We start from the raw sequence: 15614 nt of genomic DNA on the forward strand, positions 1-15614 counted from the left end.
TTCATAATGCTTTCAGCTTTGCCAAATATTGATTGTTGATACTTGATTTATTTCTTTAATGGCACTATAAATGGTGAAATATTTCCTTCAATGAAAATAGAAAGTAAATATCAACTTCACAATGCAGATTCATCTATCCTCTTTCCATCTGAATGCTTATAACAAAAACTTCATCATTAAATAGAAAAAATACATTTTTAGTCTGCTTATTGGAAAAACTTTGACAGTATTATTTCCCTAACCTACAAGTTTAAAAAACAACAGGCAAGAATGATGAATCTATGTTGTTGGTTTTTTAATAGGAAGATTAAAAACTGGGTTTGTGTTTATTTAATAAGCATGGTGGTAATACTGCAACATTAAAATGTATTTCCAGCCAGTTTTTTTGAGAGCTTTTGCTACAATCTATTTATTCTGGATTGTATCAGGTAGGCTGCTCAGGCAATATGAGTTTGAGTCTTGTTGCTCCTGTTTAAATTTATTGAAATCTGGCCATTTAACATGTCTCTAAAATAATTTCTAGATATGCTCAGAAAAAGCTTCTTAGCAGCTTGTAATAAATACTTAGAGAGCTGCCATGTGTTGGCTGTGTTTCTACATTAGCAGCCCCTTCAGCACAGTTAATACTGAGAACTTCTGAGGCACCCAGCACTGAAAGCTGGAGTGGAAGCAAAGCCCTTCTACTGGTCCCAGACCAGTCAGAGGCAGAAAGAGGAAGCAGCTGAACTTCAGTTGGAGGTAAGGGTCAGAAAAAAAAACAATAGTAGGTTCAGAAGCAAAAATAAGAGAGGTAAAGTTGCAAACTTGCAATTTGAATTGAAGAGTGTGAATATAGTTATTCAATGTTTCTTTAAATTGTTTTCTGTCAGTATTTTGGTCCCAAACCTTCTTTACAGGATATCTTCCCAAGTATGCATTAAGTACAGAATGATTATTTCCTCAGCTTTTTTTTTTTTTAATTTGTAAGGCATTTAGTAATTCCCAACATCTTTTGCCTCTCCTCCTTCCCACCTCTAGGAAATGAGGTACATTATTTGTCTTTCAAAGACAGTAACAGAGGAACAGGAGATACAAGTGACCATTGGCAGAAATGTCTTCTAACCCAGCATTTCTAAGACTGGTGGGTGTCCATGAAATGAGAGAAGGTACAAGAAATGAATTTATTCTAGTGACTTCAGGAAGCCTCTAGAAAGGAAGCCCTGGGATTCCTGATGCCTGCTTGGCAGGCTGGGACTGAGGGCAAAGAGAGAGGAACATGAAGGCTCTGATGGGCAAGAGGCTTCCACTCAGGGGGAGTGCAGGACCAGGGTCTGCAGCTGCAAAGGATCCACTGTGGTTTTTGAGAAGCCGGTGGGAGCATGTCTATGGCCTTAAAACATTGGAAGCAACACAGTGAAAATCTTGCTTGATATTTTCTTGTGCTCCCGCTGAGAGCATAACGGGATTACGGTTGCGCTTGTTGCTACCAGGTATGAGTCAAGCAGATAGACTATATTAGATTTCAGTGTTCTCTCCATCCCTTGGGTGGGAGAGTTTTTAGGGCTTCTTGGGGGTGGAGCAGGGCTGCAGGTAGTGACCACACAAATCTATTCATCCAGGTCTGAGATGAAATCAAGGAAGCAGCCCTGGCAGCATAACTGATGCTGTTCTTGCTCTTGCTGCAGGGTGGGTACACCAGTCTCTGCTGTTGAGATCTGATGCTTACATGAGTACAAAGTACACTTCATTTAGAGTAATTCAGTATTCAAAAGTAACAAGTAGGTTTTAATAGCCCCTATACTTAAGTTTCACACAACATAGCTTTCTCTTAGGGTCAAGTTTTGCTTGAACTCCTTCAGAAATATCCAACTTTATTCCTAGCCAAAGATATCTGGATCAGGCTTTGATGTGATACAGCCATTTATGTGCCAAGACCTAATGGTCACAATAAATATATTCAAAATCTGTAAGAATTTTGCTTCAATGTTTTCCTTTAAGAGTTATGATAACTCAATTGATTTTCTTTTTATTTTTTTAAACAGAAGAGTTCATCTAAAGATTACCTTTGAAGCTACATGCCCATTTGACCTACTAACTGCATTTTATGAACACTGCAATATTTCTGTTATTACAAATATTTTTTCTTTGAAAATTGGTGCAGTTTAAAAATCAAGAGAACAGAGCCAGGTATTTATCCGCTTCCCTAATATTAAGAATGTGAGTCATCCCATTGACATGTCTGTTTGTTGTTGAAGTGGGGCCTATAGACATATGAGAGCATAATTATTTAATGCATTTGTCACAAGAGGAAATAGCAGATCATTTGGACATGATCATTCATCATTTCTCCAGATCCGTTCAATAATGAAGGAACCTTTACCATCTAGTGAAGAGACCTTCAGACATTGCAATGGCTCAGCCATAACCAGATAATGCATATTGAAAACATTGATCAGAAAAATGCAGCTAAGCAGGCAACCTGCAGAGATGGCGAGAATGTGTGTGAACCTTCTTAATGTTTCACTTGTATCTATGGAATCATCTAAAGCCAACACAGCATCGAGCATTCAAATCCCAACAGGCAATTTTCTGTTGCTTCACTAATCACCACAAAAAGAAAAAAGTTTGCCTTTTCACAGGTGTGTGAAAATTTTGATGAAGTGCTACTTACCACCTTATAATAGAAAGCAACAGGGAAAAAACTGATTGCACAGTCTCTGTGTTTTTCACAGCCTGGTTATTGAGACCCTTCTCTGATCTATGACTTTGTAAGTCAATGCCTTTCTGCATTGTTTTTAACAACTAAAACCATTATTGGTGTAATGAAGAGAAGGTAGAAAAAAGACCAGAAGGTTTGAAAGAAGAGTCAGGGGGTGCTGCATGAGCTTCCCACCTCCTGAGTCATTCTGCTGTCTCTCCCAGTGGGTATCATGCTTCTAAAAAAATAATGAAAGGAATATTTTTTTCTCTCTCATGCAATATGGAATGAAGTTTCAAAATAAAAATTTCATTCTTATATATAAAAAACAAGTCATAAAACAGATGTGTTTCATATGGTATATGCAGCAGTGCAAAACCATGTTTAGTCACAGACAAGTCCTCCATTCTGTCTTCCATCAGGGAGAGGCTGTTTTGGGAGATGAGGGAGGGGAGAATCCTATAAATCTCTTATGCCTCACAGAAAAAAAATATATGAATTTATGAAGTAAAGACAGCCTCACACTGAAAATGCTATAAAGAAGCAACAGTACATCTCTGCATCAAAATTGTGCAATCCCAGAGATGCAGTTGTGTGCTTTAAAAGACATTCAAATTTGTATTCAGAATAGAGCACCAATATAGCCTCCCACAGAAAAAGAAAACACTTGTGGATGACCACCTTAAAACAGCAGCAACAAATTACCACAATTAAGATGAAAACCACAAACTCAAAATTAATTCCTATTATGAGCATGCACGCTTAAAAAACATAGGACCAGAAAGCTGCAAAGAGCAACATTATTTTTCATTATTGTGCTAAGACCTGATTGAATGCTATGAAAAATCCATGCAGTGGCAAAGATGGCTATTATTTCCTCTCCTCTTGCTCTATTAATATTAATTGAAAACTAGGTGTGGCACCACAAGAGAAGAATCTTGGTAAAAACCAGCTAGAATTTGTTGGCTTTTAGCATTCTAATTAAATATAATGTTGTCTTACCTGATTAAAGGAGGATTAAAAATCATAGCATAAGAAATATCCATACACTTGTAGATAGATGATGAGAGGCTCCTTCTACTGCAGGTACAGGTTCCTGGGCAAAGAAGCTTGTAAACTCTTGATTTCACTGAAATGAAAAAGGAAAGAAATAAAGAACCTCCCCATAAAAGCAACAAAGGAGCCTCTGCAGTATTCTGTAGTCTCTTCGCCTGCTTCCTGTTCTGAGATTCACTCCTTGAATCCCAGCATCGATCAGAAAATTGGTCGTGGGGGAAAAAAAGGAGGGGGGAGAGCGGAGAGGGAGGAAACGAAGCGGCAGCGGATTCCGTGCTGGCTCCACCTCCTGGCAGGACCCGCACACCCTGCCCGCGCAGCTTGAGCACCGCGATACCCTCGAGTACACAGCTTTAACTACAGGAACGGCAACACTGAGCAGTGCTTACCAATTCCTGACAACTGCCTTGACATTTAAAGTACACAACACGATTTTTTTTTTTTTTTTTTTTTTTTTTTTTTTTTTTTTTTTTTTTTTTTACAATGAGGTAAATATTTGAATACATCGGTATACACATAACTGCAGAAAACTCAAGGAACTGACAGATATCTTTATTTTACTATGTACTAATGCGTGTTCTGTTTAGAAATAAATCCTTCTTTGTGCACTACTCCCCACTGCAGATATAGTGGCAAGTAAGTGTGCAGGTTTTCTTCCTTTGATTATTGATCCTGCAAAACACAAATGACATTTATATATTTATTGAAAGTCAGAAGAAAACTAAAGTTGTTAAGTAAGACAGAAGGAATGAATCTTTGTATGTAGCAAGAACTATTACATTACTGCTCAATAAAGAGTGTTTAGGGTGAGCTGTTTTACTTACTTTAATCCAAGGTTCCATTGCATTTTATAGCATCTTAGAACTGATCTTTGGTATTCTGGATACTATTAGTTGTAAAAGACTAATGTACAAATTGACTGCCTCACCCCAGTTGTCTCTAGCCACAATTCCTATAATAGCAGTGTTGGATTTAGTGTTACTAAAGGATACCTTACACTGGAATGCTGTGTAGCTGACTGTTTCTACTTTTATCTTCTATTTCTATCACGTACACCTGCTCTGTCACATCACACAGCTAGCAGCCACCTGCATGTGGGGTTGGCTCAGCAATTCTCAGCTGTGGAGGAAAATTTAATCATACCAAAATATGGGGCCTGGGGGAGGAAAAAAGTGCAGAGTTAACTAGGAATGGATCTAGATGAAAACTGTGTACTTATAATTGGGAACCATGATCTAACTCATCACAAAAATCAGTGTCGTCAACACAAGGGAGTAGCTGAAGAGACAGTCCATTTGAGTAATGACGGATATTTTTGTCAGCTTAAACCACTCATCACAGTTATCCCAAAGCCTTGGAGTGTCCCAGGAAAATGATCCATTTTCATGCTTGTTCAAGCTCTGCTTTGGGATCTCGGACCCTGAAAGGACTCCAAAATACTAAAATAGTGCAAGCAGTGATAATAATAGTTCAAAATACCTATTGTGCAAGCATGGACTGAAATCCCTTAGAAATCCCGCTGGCACCAAAAAATGCGCTCTAGTTTGACTTTAAGGAACTTTTTCCTTAAAATACTCCTTTGTACAGAGCTACTCACACTTGTGAGGGCTTCCCCGCGAAGTGCCGCCAGTGTTACCCTCAGCCGGCGCTGTCCGCGGTGCTGGAGTGCAGTGCCCGCATCTCCCAGCATCTTCCTTTGCAATATGCTTTGACAACCTTGTATAAATGTTGAAATACGTCATAAATGCATATAGGCCTACTTGAGATCAAAAATGCTGAAGCTCATATTCAAAAGCCTAATTCTAAAGTCACTTTTTGAATGTATTTTTTGGAAAATTATCATTTCATTGGGGTATGTAATATTAAAGGTTTGAATATAAATTCAACTTCATAAACTAAACAGGAACATCTATGCTATCTAAGAAAAAATATAATTTGAATTAATAACATCTGTACTATTAAAAGTGAGATAACACTTGTGTAAGAAATTTGAAAATTATATGAATCTTTATTGCTTAGAATAGTAGTAATATGTAATTCTTTGCAGTAGAGGAGCAATTTAGTTAAAGGTGTACTGGTAATAAATATGAATTTCAGTTGCATTATAAAAAATATACACAAACTCAGAGAAGCTTTTATTATGTAATCTTAATCCTTCTACTCCTCACTTCTAAAATCTGTAGGTATATGGCAATTACTCTTAGTGCTAAAGCTCACTGGCAAAGTGAGATTTGATTTTCTGTATCTTCATGAGGAGTAAAATTAAAATAAGATATTTTAAAATCTCTGATATACCACAATAAAGTGCCACAGTAATTAAATAGACTTAACTGCTGATTCTCTGGAGTTTTCTAAGGTTTTATTTTCCCATACAAACTGGATTTTTCACAAAGTGGCACAAACTTTCAAGCAGTAACAGTGAGAAAGTAAAGAGTTTCTCTATGAAAACTTCAGAAGAGATCCAAAGAGATCCTAGCAAATCTCTCATAGCTGAATCTAAATCTCCTAAAGCTATTCAACACCTACAAACATGATTTATTCCTGGTTTTATTAACCATTTTAATAGTAGTTATAGGAACTCCATAGGATTGAAAACAAATATGCATTGAATAAATCTCATTTTATGATTTTTTTTCAAGTCTCCTAAAACTAGGATAGCTGGAAGAATCTCTCTGCTTATTCAGCCATGCTGATAGAGCTCATTTCTACCAGAAATCTCTCTTTGCCTCTTAGAGCATGGCTAACAGTCATCTGCATAAAAAATAACCATTCTACTAAATCATGCAAAAACATTTGCCCAGAAGAGATGGAGCAAAAGGTCAAACTCCAGTTTCCACAGCGCATGGCATGTTAAGCTTAAGGAGCAATGCTTGGAGCTGTTCTGGCCAACAGACACTTATCTACGCCTGTCGTTTACATGCCTCAAAGAAATAGCTGCTTCACATATGTAGAACCCTTCCTTTTTATTTTTTGTATTTTTTTTAATCCACAAATCTCTTAACTCTCAAACTGTAGACCTAAATCTGGAAATTGCTCAGGCAAAAGACAGGTCTGCAGATTGAACAGTGGTTTATTGATGTGTCATCTTTTAAAAAGATATAAATGAATCTCAATCAAAAGTTATTGGTCTTTGTTTAGTTCTTATGAAATCATAAAGCCTATTATTCTTGCCTTTAACATCTGAGAGTCACCTTTGCAAATTACTCATTGAAGTGAAACGGAAATTTAATGTTATTCTAAACATGAAGAATATTCTCTTCCCAGTTCCCGTTACTTTAGGAGAAACTACTTTGGTGACTATTAATCATTAACAATCTTTGAATTTTTTACATTTCTTTCAGATCTAAAATATTTGCATCTGAGGTGTATTAGTGCAGGCTACCACATTTTACCTCTGCCTGAAAAAAAAAGCTTTGGAATTTGAAAGATTTCTGAAAATTTTTCTACATAAAAATTCTCTGATCTTGGTATCTACTTTTGAAGAAGGGACTATTTTATATCACATTTACAATATTTTCAAACTTTAAAGCCAGCAATTTCTTTGCTGCTTGAGGCTAACACTGAAGTCTCTTTTAATGACCAATGATGGATACAGATTTGAAAAGGAATAAGTACAATGTTTTTTGAAAGAACATCTCACTTCCATCTTTTCTCTCTGTGACATTGTGTACCTGTACTTTACAACTCAGTGCAGCAGTTTACATGTTCTCTATCCTTATCATTCTTGGCCAAAAGCAGATCAAAGTACAATTATTTTTCTTTAACATGCTGGAGTAAATTTTTTGAAATGTTTTTCTCTCAGTGTACTATATTTTCATAGTTTAGTTATAAAGGTACTATTTTTAGTACAGATAACTGCTACATGTACTATGAGAGACAGAGAAACTTTCTAAAGCAAGATCAACTTGGCAAGCATATGTTATTAAACAGAGCAATTATTCTAGGCATTCCAGCTTTTAAAGACTAGCAAATAAATAAATCATAACTTGAGGTTTGCTTAACAAAACCTCCCCTCTCTCCAAGTGATGATTACCCTTCATCTGACCAATTAAACCACATGACTCAGTAGCAATAAATGGAATGAAAACATATGAATGCAATCTCTCTGTTTATAGGAGTCCTGGGAGAACATTATTAGATTTTGTTACTAGCTCTGAGAGCACACTAGTGCACTTGTTGCTGAGGTATCATTTAATTCATTTCTCCACCTATTAAAATCTGCCTACCTTAAATTGTATTTGTTCACTCTGAAATCGATTGCTTTCATTTCATCTTTGTTTATTGGTCTTGTCATATATATGTTAGATCCTTTTGAACATTGTCCATGTCCTGTGAACATAAGGTGCTTGAAATAATAGCTTCCTAGGCCTGGTTGGCCTCTTTGGACTTTACAAGGAATAACAAAATATTTCTTCACTCTTGATCTCTAGAGCTTTGTTGTCTAACAAAATTAATTTATGCTATAGCCCCTTCTGACATCAGGAATTATCTCCATTTCATAGGAGAGGAACTAAGACACATACATACATTAATTTCTGGAAGTTATACAAGAAGAGTGTAAGCCTTAGATATTGAACCCTTATTATCTGAGTCAGTGCCTGTCCCCTGTTCTAAATTTTATTACTCACATAAATACCTAATATTTCTCAAAATTCTCCTAACCTGTTTGCCTGTATTCCTGTAAGTTCTCGAGGCATATGACATACAAAAGACATATTTACTAATAAATAAGTTGCCTTCTGTGATTCTCCTGTTTTGTGATTAAATAGACATAAAATTTAAAAAAAAACTTATCAAGCGAGATTAGCAAGATTAGTATAAATATTGCTTCTACCACTTGGAAATTTGTAAACTACTTCTGCAGTGGCAGCAGATGCAGTGCCTACTACATACTAGAGGGTAGAAACATTTAGAACATATATGGTGGGAAAGCTACATCTTTCCAGTTAACCTATGGAACTTCTCACCAAAGCTCCCACTGAGTAGTGAACAATGCCAGTGAGGTTGGCTGCAAAGCTCCTGAAGGTGCAGTTAGGCCCACCTTACCTTGAGGATCACTGGCATAAGAAATTTTTTTTTATTGCCCAGTTATTTTATTATTGTTTGCTGGTAATTATTGAACTTAGACATCAGTTTCATACAATGATTTTATTTTTGCAAAATGTAGATACACAAGAGTCCTACTCTTTCTACGTATATGAACATATTATGTGCTTTTATAAGTGAACATTTTAAGATACCTCTAAGCGGTGATTGTTGTGTACATTTTGTTCCACTCATGATAACTTTATGATTGTGATTGTAGTTCATCTAAATGACAGGAAACTTATAAACTGAGATGAATATTTTGGAAGCACTTAGACCCATATGAAAGGTGGTTGGGGTGTTTTATGCTTTGTGAATTATTTTTAGTTGATTTTTACTGAATGAATGGAATTATCGCAATGGAGTCCACTTGCATATGGCCTTCTTATTGGTTCTTCTACAAGATTTGGAGAGCTTTAACTGTTATTTAATAACATAATGTTAAAACAATTTTGTTATTATTAAAATCTATAACCATTAAAGTACAGATTGCTGATCATATATCTTTATTACGATGTTAGGAATAATTAAAACAGCTAATTTTTCAGATAGTATGCTCTATGGCCTGTTAAAATAGATTCTCAAGTAAAAATGCAGATTATTAGTTGAAAAGCTACTAAGCTACTGTATTAGGTTCATGGCTTGTAAATATGCATTAGTAGCTGGTACAGAATTTATTAAAAGTAGGATCTTTTTCATTTGGCACACTAGGGATAAAAGGAGAAAAAGAAAGAGAGAAATTGAAGAAATTTATGCACTTATATTAGCCAGCGTCGTACTTGAATTAAAGTCACGTTCATTACACTTAGCTAAATACTGCAATTTTGATTTCTTTCAACAGGTAACATTGGTAAGTAGTTAAAGGAGTAGAGATAATATAATTTTATATTTTGGTGCCTTTAAGTACATTAGTTCACAACTAGTGCCTGAGAATTACTAAGGAGAATTGTTGACAAAATATAATTGTATGAATAAAATAAAATATCTGATGTTAAAACAAGTTGATAACTTAATTGCTGAAAGCTTACATGTGAGATATGTACAGGTATTGCCCTTATGAAACCCCATATAGGGGCTGTACTCATTCATATTTAACGCTTCAAAATTATTTTCCTCTTTGGAACTAAGATATTTCAACATTTGTATTTGAGCTTTTAGTTAAAAGTGACTGGATAGCTTTGCATGTATTCAGTCTTTACTGGGAGCAAAAATGCACCTGGGGCAGGATTCCCAGAAAGATTATTTAGAAATTAAGTTACATTTTTAAATGTAATTTCTGAGTTGAACTTTCAACTCAGTGATGATTCATTAAAAGTTGTAATCATAATTTAAATTGAAGCAAGTGTCACGCTGGAATTGTTATAAATTACTTTTGCCAAGGCAGCCTATTTGTCGTTGTCCTTTGAATGGTCACTTCTGATTTTCAGATCTGGCAGTGGTATCTAGTGAGGCAGAAGAAAGGGAGGAGGGAGATTTTGTATATATACTATTGATCACATATAAACATTTTATATAGAGTGTTTTAAAAATGAAATTTTCATATTTAAAAATTCAGGGGTTTGGGAGGACCATATAGATGGTTTGATGCATTTATATTATAAATGTATATAGCTATTTGTTTGTGCCACTGATAGATTTCAAAGTTCTTAAGAACATTATTCAAAGTCTGTACATGAATAAAGAAGAATATAGGCTGCGTATGAGCTGTGTATGACCTGGGCCTGGTTAGCCTGGAGAGGAGATGGCCAAGAGGGGATCTTATCAACGCACACATTATCTTAAAGACAAATGTCAAGAAGATGAGACCAGATGGTGCCCAGATGATGCCCAGTGACACAACAAGAGACAGTGGAATAAACTGAAACCCAGGAAGTTCCATCTGAACATGAGGAGAAACTTCTTCAGTTTGAGTGTGATAGAGCACTGGAGCAGGCTGCCTGGAGAGGCTGTGGAGTCTCCTTGCATGGAGATACTCAAAGCCCAGCTGCATGGGATCCTGCAACTTGCTCGAGGTGAGCCTGCTTTAGCAGAGAGGTTGGGTTACATGATTTCCAGAGGTTCCTTCCAACACAACCATTCTGTGATTCTGTAAATGAACATTTGCCATGACTTTGTGTGGCATGAGAATTTCTACAAACAAAACTTAGATTTTCTGGACTCTTCTTTTAGTGTGAAGATTGATAATTGAAGTGTTTATATTAGTGACATAACATTTCTCTAATAGCACACCTACACCTATGAGAAGGCTGTCTTAGTACAGACAAATACATTAGGTATAGTCATTGTGCCAACTGGCATATCACAGAGGATTGCAATAAATATAGGACAGTATCACAAAAAAGCAGAACTGGGGGTTCTCTAGTAATTTGACATTAATCTAACCATCTTGTGGAACACTAGTTCACAAAAACTAGCTATTCTAAGACTAAACTCTTATACAACTTAAGAAAGAATCAAACCTCTGAACCAACTCAGGTTAAAAACTGTTTTTCAGAGACCTGTTTCTGTTGGAATTACACAGCTAGTATTAAGGAGTATACTTTTTATTTTTTAACAAAATTGAAATGGTTTGTTATTTAGATTCACATTTCTTAATTTTTGCAGATTCAACATGTATTACTCCCCTTTAACTCTCTGATGTTACTAGATGATGATTACCTTTGGACAATGACATAAAGACTTTCTAAAGAAAACTTCCAATGACCCTCAAGAACTTTTTTTTATATTAAAAATTCCAGACATCTCTTTGAAGCAAACAGGGGGACGTGTGTGAGCAGTATGATGAGGAGTGTCTCTGTATGCCCCAGGTTTACAATACCCAAACATTTTGAATGTACATATACATATGTACTGATACATCTCTTTTGCTTAGTACACAGAGATTATTCTGTACCTAGAGAATACATACATCCCCTGAAAATGTACTCCTGTTTCCTGCTGCCAGATTCAGGAATTTGGTGTTTATATCTGTCAAGCACACAGCAAGTGTAACCAAAACCAAAAGGACTTCTCACAAAGTGACACAAAATGTTTTAGGATAAATGCTAAGTGCAAAGGAGATATCTGTTGATATGAGGGATATGGGACACGAGTTGTAGGCAGTTATCACTACTCCTGCTGCTTTGTGCAGTTGTGACTTGGTAGGGGCCATCAGGGTGGATACCTGCTGGCTGCCCTGGGGTCTTTGCTTCCAAAACAAACTGTGTGACCAGGGAACAGAGAACAGGGCTGTTTCTAAGCTCTGCAGAAGAGGCATTTAAAGGAACTACAGGAGCTACAAGAAAGCAAGATATTAATTGCTTGTTATACTCATTTATTCTTGTTTTGTGGAATTGTGTTTGTTTATTAAATCCCACATGACTGAACATGAAAGCTCGTAGCTTGATTTTCAATTAGGTGGGATCTGTAGCAGTCTCTACCCCAAGGCTTTGAGTCATTATATTGCACACACTTGCTGACACTGCTCAGCATTTCTACACTTCACTTTCCACAGACACAACGCTCCTCAAGCTGCCAGGCAGGACACAACAATATGCTGCCCGAAGGGTATTATTCACTCAATACTACTGCTCGTGGAGGAGGTGGTGCTGGAGCCAGTGCTCTAATAATTCTTCCCAGGATGGCCAGAGGAATTCTAGGTAAGCAGATGTCAATCTGCACATGCCCAGGAAGCCTGTCTAAGGGAAAGACTTTGAGCTTTGATTTTACATAAGCATAGTACATTTTACACATGTGAAAGACATGAACATGGTGCCAAAAATACATGGTAGTTTATAATGAATAAGAAAGTATCAAGATAATTAGCAAGTTCTGCATACACCAGTTAGGGAGGCAGTAAGGGAGTCTGTTATTTACACATTCCTCTGTTCCCATGCATTTTAAAGGAAACAGCACATTTAAAACCGAATGCTCTGTTCAATGTATACGGCCAACGGCTTCAGAATTTAATTATTTCACGCAAAAGGCATTTGGAGGGGTTGTTCAATGACCAGTGCGGCCCCGTGGGTGTGTTCGGGTCCGAGCCGAGGAGGCGGCGGGCTGCAGGGCGGCAGAGCGGAGGCTGCAGGCCGGGCGGCCGCGCTCGCCGGCTCGGGCTCGCCACCAGTAGGTGGAGCTGCCACGTCAGGTGCTGCGGGCTGGGCTCGTCACTGCGCCCCTGCCTCCCCTCGCGGCCCCCCTGCGCAGAATAAGCTGTTTGCTCGTGTATGTTGGGTACCATAGAGTGACTGAGAACAGGAAGCGGAGGCAGAAGCAGAGAGCATTCTGGAAAGGTCTCTGTGTTTTCCACCGAGAATACAGAAATTGTGATCAATTAGTAAGGCTTTGTGGATGGAAATCTGGACTGTTTCAGGAGGAGACATGTATCACATTATTTTTGGATGCTGGGCTTTGCAGTGATTTTTCATTCTCTTTCAATCAGGTAAGCTGGCAAAACGTTTCATTTTACCCATAATCAATCATGGCAACATGGTCTTTTCCACATTTTGGAATTGGAATTTTCCCTCTGGTTTGCTGTTAAGGTAGAGTCAAAGATGGAACGGGGAATTCAAAGCCATTTTGTACTGACTGATTGTGATGATGGTGTGATTTTTTTTCTTTTTAACCCTGTTAAGTCTGATATCTGGTCTCTTAATGTGATGTTGTAATGCAGTAGTCTTCCTCACGAAATCAGATCATTTTGTTATCAAGGTATACAGCATTAATTCCAAGCATTTTATAGAAGTGACCTTGTTTCCTAGGAAGAAAAATCTGGTGATATTCAGACTCAGGATTCTGATGATTTAGGGATAAAATCTACACTGTTTTATATATATATGGTATATATATGGTGGTATTTGAATAAATTCCCTTATTAGCTAAATTTTGTAAAAAAATACAGGGAAATATTTTCTTTCTGTGCCATTTTTTTTCATGGTTGTGTGTAGGAGAGAATGGACTCCCCGACTGTTTATTAAGCAGAGGTCCACACCAAATGTGTAGTTCACATTTTGTCTGTATTATTACTGTCAAGCTTAATATATACTCCTTAATAGGGCTGTTTGAAGATATCAACCCAAGAATTATTATATTTCTTCATTTCATTGTCCATTCATCTATTGTCTCATTCAATTGTTAACATAATAATTAAAGCTGTCAGTTATTAAAGGTAAAAGGAAAATATCTCCTGAAGATCACTTTGATACATGAATTCTTTTTTTCAATAGTGGTTCTCCAGACACATCCAGACATCAGAGATACATATGTTATATTAGTATTGATTTGGAAATTATTCCAAGAGAAAACAGTAGGAAAAAATTGCCTTAAGAAAAAGCCCAAACAGCAGAATAAGGAGCCCACAATTTATAAATCACCTCCTCAATGCATATATATAAAAAAAGCAGGATTGGCTCTCAGGTGATATTCAGAGTAGCAAGCAAGGCCTGTACCTGAAGAAATGATGTGAAAGAAAGAAGTTTTTAATTTGTATTCTTTATGGTGCTTGGGGCATCCTTGTTTAACTCCAAGATAAACAATCAGTAATAATGATGCTTGTTTTAGAAACACATCACGTTTGTGATTTCATAATCGACTTGTCAAGAAAACAGTTTCAGAAGGGACTTTTTAACTCTAACAGTTTAATATTTAATATTTGCTCTCTTGCACATCTCCATTTTGGAATGGAAGGTTGTTAAAGACAAGAATGTGAGTTCCTGCAGTAATCTGAAGCTTCATAGCACCTGTTAAACAGATATGCTGTTTATTAGGCTGTGATATTTACAGAAATGATGCTTGTGTTGTCAGTTTACAATAATGAGCAGACATTAGGTCTGATTTTATGAGCTCTGTCAATAAAGGTCAGTATTGCAAAATTCTGCATAGGTAATACTAGATGTTAGCAAAGAAAGACAATTTCACATTTTCAGTGAAGAACATGAAACAATTCCCCCGTCCTCTCTAAGGCTGTCAGAGTGGTAGTTTGGTCATTTCTTTATATTATCAGGTAACCTGGAGTGGGAAGTATCAAGGGAAAGAAAAAATCATAAAAAGTAGGGTGTGTTTAATCAATATACTGGTGACACCTTTCATGCTTTCACCTCTTTTTCTTCACAGATGGCATTAGATGAGTTAGCTTTTACCTTATGAAGATTAGGCATGGAGAGAAATCTCTTTGCCCTCAAAAGAGCAAGGATTTTTGAAGAAAAAAATAATAGGGGGATGTAAGATGGAACTTTCTGATTGATTATATCCATTTCCTTCTGCTGCTCCCATCTCAGCCCGATATAATTTGTTGTGTGCATGCCATGTACTAATGACATTACTGGAATACCACAACTTTTGATGAATCAGTGAAGAGCAGATACTAAAAGAGTGCTATGTACAAGGCAAGCAAGTTGTGACCTTGTTCTAGAAAGTACAAATCTTGGCCCTTTTATCTATATGCTCTTTTTGCCATAAGGTGACAAAGGGAAATAATTGCTTGAACTCTGCTTCAGTTAAACCTAAGGAGAATAAATGCAAGTTTCTGATATTTGGTACTTTATTTTTATATTTTCTGAATTCTGACAGTGATAATTGAAAGTAAGTTTCAGAAAGTTGCATTTACTCTGTTCTTTATCACAAAATTACATTTAGAAGTTAGAAATTTAATTTACAAAATTCTAGTTAGCTTATTTTCCACTCAGCATAACTCTTCTGTTTTGTTTTTTTACCTTACAGCTGTTAATCAGTAATATATACTGCTGCAATTTGCAAGTTGTATTGGTTTTTTCATCCTCACTTGAATAAATAAATGCTTTAAAGCATCATAGTAAAATTG

General features: G+C 36.5%; 2 protein-coding genes across 9 annotated transcripts in view; one reads left to right on the forward strand and one right to left on the reverse strand.

The window, feature by feature from the left end:
* The window catches only part of SCN2A (sodium voltage-gated channel alpha subunit 2), a 73509-nt gene extending 69517 nt beyond the window's left edge, over window positions 1-3992 (reverse strand). The window contains exon 1 of the mRNA XM_058027552.1: window positions 3680-3992. The gene's annotated coding sequence lies outside the window, so the exon portion shown is untranslated. The remainder of the gene's footprint in view (window positions 1-3679) is intronic.
* An 8989-nt stretch (window positions 3993-12981) lies between these two features.
* Window positions 12982-15614, forward strand: part of LOC131085508 (sodium channel protein type 2 subunit alpha-like) — a 67438-nt gene continuing 64805 nt past the window's right edge. For all 8 annotated transcript variants that reach the window (XM_058027787.1, XM_058027786.1, XM_058027792.1 and 5 more), the window contains exon 1: window positions 12982-13238. The gene's annotated coding sequence lies outside the window, so the exon portion shown is untranslated. The remainder of the gene's footprint in view (window positions 13239-15614) is intronic.

The sequence above is a fragment of the Melospiza georgiana genome, chromosome 7 (assembly GCF_028018845.1).
Source record: "Melospiza georgiana isolate bMelGeo1 chromosome 7, bMelGeo1.pri, whole genome shotgun sequence".
Taxonomy (NCBI): domain Eukaryota; kingdom Metazoa; phylum Chordata; class Aves; order Passeriformes; family Passerellidae; genus Melospiza; species Melospiza georgiana.